Raw genomic sequence first — 9,129 nt, 5'->3', positions numbered from 1 at the left:
GATAAGTTGTAGAATGCTGATTCAAATTCCACCAAGAGTCTCATCTCTCTTTCTTCAATTTCATTTCTTTTACTGGACACAAGCAGAGTATTTCTGCTTTTATAATTGATTCTTGTGTGAGATTCTCTTGTTATCTTTTGAGTTCTTTCGAAGACCCTTGCTAGTGTGCTGGCTAGTCTACCTTCATGACTGTAGATTGTTAAATCTTGAACTTGATCAATTGGTTAAAAATTTCCTGGGAAGACGGACATGAATATTACTTGATGTGCTGGAACCAAGCATTCTTCTTCTTCATTAAAAATAGGCTGACTATTCATAAATTTTAGGGATATATCCCTTGGATTTACATTGTCAATCATATTTTTAAATCTCTTTACTGCATCAACGAATCATGTAGGAAACTCACTAATAATTTTTAGATCATTAAAAATTAGAATTGTATCAATTAATCCATACTGGAAAAACTGATATGTGTCTGATGGGGAAGCATCTGGAAATATAACCAGCTTTGTTAGCTGTTCTTTTGCAATAGGATAATATCCCAAAATTGCCCTTTTTTCCTCAGTCCAATTTAGGACTATGTTAAGGGTTTCTCTGAGATTTGATCTACAGACCCTTTTCTTTTCCTTGATTTCAGTTCTTGTAGGAATATTTCTCATTATTCCTGTTCTCTGGGCTTGAATCGGAGCTTTATCTGCTCTTTTTAGAGTTTGTTCTGGATGAAGAGCTTCATATTCCCTGAAGGATTCCTTTGCCTCTTCTAGTGTTGAAAATCCTCCTTTATAAATTATCCTTGACTGGTGTGTGAATGGTGCTGCTTTTTTCCAGGCATCATATACTCCTTTCATGGGGCCATTATAAATTACATAATATTTTTTATCTTGGGTGGATTTTTTAATGATTTCAGCAATTGTTTTATTTTCCGAAATTTTTTCTTCACCTGATTTGTTCACCATGCTTAGCTGGCTGAACTCTGATGGTTTTGCTTGTTGTGTTGATTTCATTGCTTCAATGGCCTTCTTGAAAGATTGGATCTGTGTCCTTATTTGCTGGCAATGCTTGCATTTTTTGAGTTCCTGCTCATATTTTTGAATTTCTTGATCTAATGCGTTGTAGACGAACTCCATTCTCTTGTTAATGTATCTGTAATAACATTTTTGTCACCTTTAATATATTCAATTTTTATTGGATATTGTAACAAAAATAATTTTCATCTTACCAATCGTCCATGATTATAATTAACTTTTAAATTATATCGTATGAAACCTGTTAGGTAACTTGAATCTGTCCTTAATGTAAATTTTCTGGGTAGTAAATCAATTTTCCATTTCTTAAGAGATTTAATTGTTGATAGAGTTTCCTTTTCATGAGTGGTATATCTCTGTTCTGTTGGAGTAAAAGTCCCTGAAATATACCTGCAAAGTAATTCCTTTGGAGAATATTTAGAATCTAGTGATTCTTTTTCTTGTTCCAAACTTTTTATAGCTTTCTTAGCTTTTAGACATCCTGACCATGTTATGTCTGAAGCATCTGTTTCTACTATTAAGTAGTCATTTTCTTCTAGAATATAAAGTTCTGGAAGTTTTTCACATAATTCTTTAATCCTTTGAATTTGCATACTGTCTTTTTCATCCCATTTCCATTCTTTTTTAGTACTTATTTTTGGAAATAAGCTTTTAGTGTATTCTGTTATATTCTTTAAAAATCCTTGATCAGAAATATAATTTATACACCCTAAAAATATTTGTAATTGTTTTCTATCTTCTATTTTATTAGGAAATAAATTTACCTTTTCTAGGACATTTGGCTGAAGTTTTAGCTTTTCTTGAGTGGACAGAATTAATTCAAGAAACTCTATTTGTTGTTTTGCTATTCTTGCTTTCTTTTTGCTAAGAACTAGTCCTTTTTCTTTACATCTTTCTAAAACTATTAATAATTTTTGAAGATAATCTTCTTTATCATGTTTTGTAAAAATTAGTATATCATCAATGTACACTAAAACAAATTCATTTAACTCTTTTAGATTTTCTTCCATAAATCTTTGATAAATACCTGGGGCTTTGTTTTAATCCGAATGGTAATACATTCCATTCATAGAGCAACACACTTGTTGAGTCTTTTGTTGGACAAGTAAAAGCAGTTAATTTTGGTTTCGTTGTTTTGAAAGCGCCTTGAGAAATGGAAGAAGTGGAAGAAGTGGAAGAGTCTGCCATACGTAACCGTTCGAATGTTGAGCGCGTGATTTTGACGCGCCATGTTATCTCTCTTCATGCGCGTGATTTCTGTTTGGGCTGGGCCAACTTGTATGCTTGTAGGCTTGTTTGTGTAGCAGGCCCGATTTAAATAACATGTCTCTAATATAGAAAGTATTTTAAATTTTAAGATCTTATCTATAGTAGTAGTTGGTATTTTTATACGTTTTGATTTTTGATTTATTGAAGAATTGTGTGGAACTTTTAAAACTATATATGTTAATTCTTGAATGAATGGATGATATAGCTTTAAAAAGTTATTTCCAATAATAAAATCCATTCCAGAATCTAACATATATATAGATGAAACAATAAACCTATAATTTTGAATAAAAATTTCAGCCATCTCTGCTTTTTGGTCAATTTTATGTATTGATTTGTCACCTATTCTAACTCTTAATGGTTTCTTTAATTTTTTCCAATCAAGTTTTATATTTGAACTAGCAAAGCATTGTGTTGCTCCAGAATCTATGAAAGCATTTATAAACTTTTCTGTTATTTTTATAGTAATAAAAGTGACATTATTACTCAATCTCTGAGTCTGTTTCTGAGACATATTCAAAAATATAGTCTAAGTTATCATCAGATTCCTCTAATGGTTCCATGAAACAAGACTTAGCAATTTCTATTTGCTTAGTAAGATCTTTTTTATCCTTCTTTTTGGGACATTCATTTGCATAGTGTCCTTCTTCTTGGCAATACCAACACTTGCAATTTCCTTTTTTATTTGGGCAATAGTCATTTTTTTGTCTTTTGTTTTTATTGTTATTTCTTATTCTAAAGTACCTATTTTTTCTCCAGTTTGGATAGTATTTTCTTTTTCTAAATTGATATTTTCTTTTTCTTTGAAAATTTTTATTAAAACCATATTTTTGGGGTATTTCTTCATTATCCTGACAACAAATTCTAATTATATTTGCAAATCTTTTTTGAGTCGCTTCTTGCATACAACGTTCTTTTATTTCCTCTCTTATTGAAGAGGTTGCTCCAAAAGATAATGATTTTTATCTTCTTCTTTTAATTTGTAATAATGTATTCTATATTCGCATATATAAGATTCCACATTACATAGATCATATATCTGAATATTAGCTAAATGGTTTTTTACTTCTTGATATTCTTTATTATAGACTTCTTGTCTATGATCTATAATATTTTTTTCAAAAAATTCTTTATATAGAATCATCATTATATATAATATCTTATCATAAGCTGTTGTTTTTGTTGCTAAATTTTCTATTATTTGGTTTTCTATTGATGTCATATAATCTCTTATAGTTCCTTTAGTATGAAACCTATGTAATTCCAAATATCTCTTCCAGACAAATCACTAAGCTTTGGATTAGTAAAAGCTTCTAATAGAAAGGAATTCAACCAATTTTCGAAAATTTCTTTTTCATTCTTTTTACAGTCTAAGTCAAGCATTCTTTCTCCTTCCATTTCCTGGATTTTAGGAACGTATTTTGATGTTATTTTTGTATATTTTGAATCTTTATTTATAAACCCCTTTTTAAAAGCATAATTATCAAAACCTGTTTCCCATTTAAATTGAGATTGATTATCCTTAGATGTTCCAGCTTCATTTTTTACTTGTATTGGAATTGCTGGTTCTTCGTCACTTGAATAATCTAGAATGTGTTTTTCATTTTCTATATTTTCAGAATTTACTAATTCTTCTTCTATTTGAAAACCTTGTTCCATAATATTATTTTCTTGAGCCATTTTTAATTGTTTAAAAAGCATTGTAACTTCTTCTAATTTTTCTTCAATATTCATAATTTCAACGGTGGTTTTACTTTTAAGTCTGTTATGTTAATTATATTTTAAAAGTTTTCTTCTTTGGGATTCTCTTTTTCCTTATTTCTTTGAAATTTTATGGATACTAATATTTCTTCAAGCATATCTACTATAGAATTTAATTGTGGGTTAAAAGTATAATAAAGATGTGGGGAATCATTTCCATGGTAGCATTTTTTAGAAATTCCGTGTGAAAAATAAGTTTTTTCAGGTTTTTGAAGTCCTTCAATAAAATTTATAGTAAAATAAAGATTTTGAGAAAATTCATTTTGTATTGATTTTAAGAATTCGGTGTCATTACAATTAACATTGGTTAAAATCATTAATTTTTGCTCTATTAATTTTGATAATTTAATTATTTCTTCCCTTAAATCTTCTAATTTACTTTTTTCCATTAGGTGACGCTTTTTTTGTGAAGAGTTACAATTTTAAGTGAAAAGTGTAACTTTAGAATGTATAATTTATATTTTACCACGTAAGTATATCTTTAAACTTTGATCTTTACCTTATATTTTACCAACCAAAAATAATGTGACGCAGTTTGAAGACATAACTATAGATTTTTTTCGGTAGCTACAGAGGTGTGTTACATTGATTAGCGATCCTAAACAAAAAACATATTAACAGATTATAATTCTTGATTAAGTTGACATCGTGTGTCATTTGATGATAGTTTTTGCTTAAGGGTATATACATTTTTAAAGAATAATTTGGGCCTTGACAAGAAAGATCCTTTATAATGGACAGACCTCCAATGCGTCTTTATTGAAAAATTTTTGAAATAATAAAGGTGATTTTATTTATAATTTTTTAATTTAAAAATAATATGAACACATTAATTTTTTAATTTAAAATTATCAATTTTAAATACTTAATTTTTTTAAAATTGAATAAACATAATTAAATATTAGTGCTGATATAACTGTTAGAGTCGATTTAAAAAGTCACAGTTCGGCATCATACGTTATAACTCGATTTAATAAGCTATAACTCACTCAAATTGTACAGCTTGGAATCAAACGCTCGATTCGATATTGTAACATCCTGATATGACATAACTATTCTTCAATAAAAATAATCATGAAAATGAAACTGCTAAACAACTTGCCCTACATATATAGAAGGTAAAGTATTTTTTCGGATACACTGAATACACAATACTGACTTAATCATTAGAGTGCCTTTTGTAGGTACACTCCCTGTTTTCTCTACAACGTGATATAACTTTTGGACGGAAAGCTTGGGTATTCCACCACCAGTTTGGGATTGAAGACAATAGCTCGGTGCCGACTCCTGGAAGCCAAGTCATTTCTAGGTTACTCACTCAAGAACAATTGGCGCCCACCGTGGGGCCAAAGATATAATTCTCTTATCCCTTCTTATTGGCCTCAAAATTTCCATACTCATATATGAGCGGATATTTTATATGCTTTATGCCATCATTTTCATATAGTTTTTAGTAGGTTTGTTTAAGTTTTATTAAGTTTTAATAGGTTTTAGTGCAAAATTCACATTTTTTTATTCTACTTTAAGTTTGTGTGTTTTTATGCAATTTCAGGTATTTTATGGCTGAAATATAGGAGTTGGAGCAAAAGTCTGATTCAGAGGCAGAGAAACCACCGTAAATAATGTTAGGATCAGACCTCCTTTCACTCGAAAGAGCTTTTCTGAAGCCAAAGAAATCCAAATGGAGAGTTCTCAACGGCTATGGAAAGCTAACATCCAAGCCTTTCCAGAAATATATAATAGTCCATACTTTGCTTCAGAATTGAAGACCCAAAACTGGCGTTCAACGCTAGCCTCCAACCCTATTCTGGTGTCCAATGCCCAAGGGAGAAGAGACCAGTGTCCAACGCCCAAAAAGGACCCCCTAACCAGCGTTCAACACCCTAGAGGCCTCCTAGCACGTGGATCTCAATCAAGCTCAGCCCAAACACTCACCAAGTAGGCCCCGAAAGTGGATTTTAGCACTTAAAGACTGTTTTACCCTTCTTATGTAATTCTTAGTCATTAGCCTATTATTTATTTGAGAACTTTTACACTTTTCAGAGACCTTTGATACTTTACACGTTTTACATTGTATTTTCTATCAGTATGAGTTTCTAAACCTCCTAGGTTGAGGGGAGGAGCTCTGTTGAGTTTTATGGATTAATAAAGTATTACTGTTTTATCTTCAAGTCGTGTTTGATTCTCTATTCTAAGATGTATCTTCGTTCTTCATCCTTATGAATGCGTTGAATTGGCATAAAGTTATCTCATTCTACATGGGTTCAGAGTGAGTCTTTCATCGGAAAATGATGAACCACTAGCTTAATTATACATCTCTTTGACGGCTAATCCACAACTTCGTTGGGGACTTCTCGAGACACCAGTTCAGCCGAGGTACGGGGAGATTAGGGTTTTTGTGGTAAAGGCTAGAACCAAAGGCACAACATTCTCTGATCCAGAAGATTCGACCTTGTCTGTGGCGTTTTGAGTATGATCACTAAGGAGAATGGATTGCAGGAGCTTCATCCTCAATTAGACTGGATTTGCACTAACCCTGGGGTTCAGATTTGGAGGAACATTGGTGACCTCTCAAGAAAGGTGTTGATCACATACAGCCTGTCGTAGAAGAAATTATTCATAGTTGGAGGAGACAGTAAGACCAGAATTATCCAGAAGAACAAAGCATCTCCGAAACCTTAACTATATTCTTATCATTGCTTTCACCATCAATTGAGTAACGTTTTCTTTATTTTACTTTTATGTGCTTTAAACAACCAACCAACTTTTCTTTCCGCCTGACTAAGATCTACAGGATAACCATAGCTTGTTTTAAATCACAATTCTCGTGGGATCGACCCTAACTCACTCAGTTATTACTTGGACGACCCAGTGCACTTGCTGGTTCAGTTGTGCGAAGTTTAATTCCGCGCACCAAATTTTTGGCACCATTACAGGAGATTGTTCGAGTTTGGACAACTAACGGATTATCTTGTTGCTTAGATTAGGTATTGTTTTTAATTTTGTTTGAGTCTTTTAATTTCTTCTTCTTTTTCAAAACTTTTTTAAAAATTTTTCTTTTTTCTTTATTAATCTTGATCTTTTATTTGATTTTTTGTTTTTATTCTTATTTGTGTTTTTTTCGAATTTTTTGAATCTTTTTTCTAAAAATTTTTAAAAAATAGTGTCTTTTATTTGAATCTTATGTTAATATTTAATTTTAGTGTTTTCTTGTATCTTTTTTTTTTAATTTTTAAAATTAATATCTTTAATTTTTAAAATTTTTAAGTTTGTTACCTTTTGCATTTATGAAACCATTGAGCGATGATTATAATATTATCATATGACCATTTCTAAGAATAAATTAAAATATCTTGAAACAAATCCGTACTATAGAAAACTCAATTCCCTTTATTACCCCTTAAAAGATTTCTTTGTATAATGCAGGCTTTGATATTGGACCCGAACAAAGGGTTTCGAAAATAATAAACTAAGAAAGAAGTATGGATTATGGCTTTGCTAAGAAGATACTTCTACTTTTCAAATAATAATAATAATACTCTATCCTCATGAGTTTCTCAGGTTTTGCTATATTGTGTCTTAAAAATATAAATTATGCATACTATAAAAAAATATTTTATAAAAATTATTATAAAATAAATATTTTTAGATTTTTAATACATTAAATACATTAAAAATATTAAAAAAAATTTATTATCATATTTTTAAAGGGTCCATCTACTGTACAGATGTCTTTTTGTACAGATTTACAGATTTTGATTTAAAAGCGTATCACTAAAAGTGTTGCTTAAAGAGAAAGTGTTACCCTTAATCGTTAACTTGGCTCTGATACCAATTTTTAAAGTCGTCTTTTCTTTTAATTTCTTTTTCGAAATTTCTATTAACTCTTCTAATAATTTGCCAATTCATAATAAAAAGTATTGACCGTATTACTAGTATTTATAATTCTGATTTTTATAGTTTTTCAATCTTGTTTTAGTTTATAATATTCTTTTTTGCATGGATTATTGTATATAAAATCTTTTATCTGTTTGTCTTTTTCTTTAATATAATTTCTTAAATCCTCAAAAACTTCTTTTATTTCTACACTTTCTGTTGTTTCTAAATATCTTTTTAATTTTTCAACTTCATTTTCCATTTTTTCTTTTAACAGCTTTAATTCCTTTAAGTCATAATATGACGTTCCAGGCATTTATAAATTTTTTAAGTTTAACTCCAACTTGTTTATATTTATTCTTATTTCTATCCTTTTTATTATAAGGTCATCAATTTCGATCTGAAGATTATTTAATTCCCTTTTATACTCCTTTATTTTACTTTTTAATTTTTTCGCCCTTTTCCTTTTTATTTTATTTTCTGGTCTCTCAATCTTTGTATGCTTCATTATTTATCTTAGAATTTCTGCAAATTCTATCATCGATTCATCACTATTTTCTAGAGATTCTATTAATTTTTCTAGCTCTTCGACTTCTCTTTTTAACTTGTCATAAATTATTTTTAGAGCTTCAAATGCTCTTTGATTTATTTCAGAAAACTGTAAATAATTCAACCGATTTTCTCTTTCAAAGAGCTCTTGTTTCTTGTCTTGATAAGTTACATATATTTTTTCTTTATTTATTGTCATAATTTAATGTTTAGGGTTTCATTTAATTTTTCGACCTTTTTTGTTAATTCTTTTATTTCAGAATTTTCTTCTTTAACCTTTAACTTGGATAAACTTAAAGGGCTATTAATTTTAGATTCTCTAATTTGAAAATTCGATGAAACTAATTTTTCTGATGGTTCTTTTAATAATAGAACTGGGATTTCAATAGCTTTATATTTTGGTATTTCTATTTTTACAATTTTCTGAAATAATTCATCAACATAAATTCTTTCTCTGTTTTTAAATATTATACTATGATGGCAATTTGTTAAAGCATAATTTATTGCATATGTAATTGAAAAAAGTTCATCGTCTTGTTCCATTAGATTCTTTCTATGAAATTTATAAGCCAAACTTATAGATCTTCCAAGATTTTCAGTTGATAAAGGTTTACATTTGTCAAGTTTCCATGAACAATTCCAATTATTT

Source organism: Arachis duranensis, chromosome 2 (genome assembly GCF_000817695.3).
Source record: "Arachis duranensis cultivar V14167 chromosome 2, aradu.V14167.gnm2.J7QH, whole genome shotgun sequence".
Taxonomy (NCBI): domain Eukaryota; kingdom Viridiplantae; phylum Streptophyta; class Magnoliopsida; order Fabales; family Fabaceae; genus Arachis; species Arachis duranensis.
The sequence above is the reverse complement of the archived record's forward strand: the minus strand, read 5'-3'. Positions refer to the sequence as shown.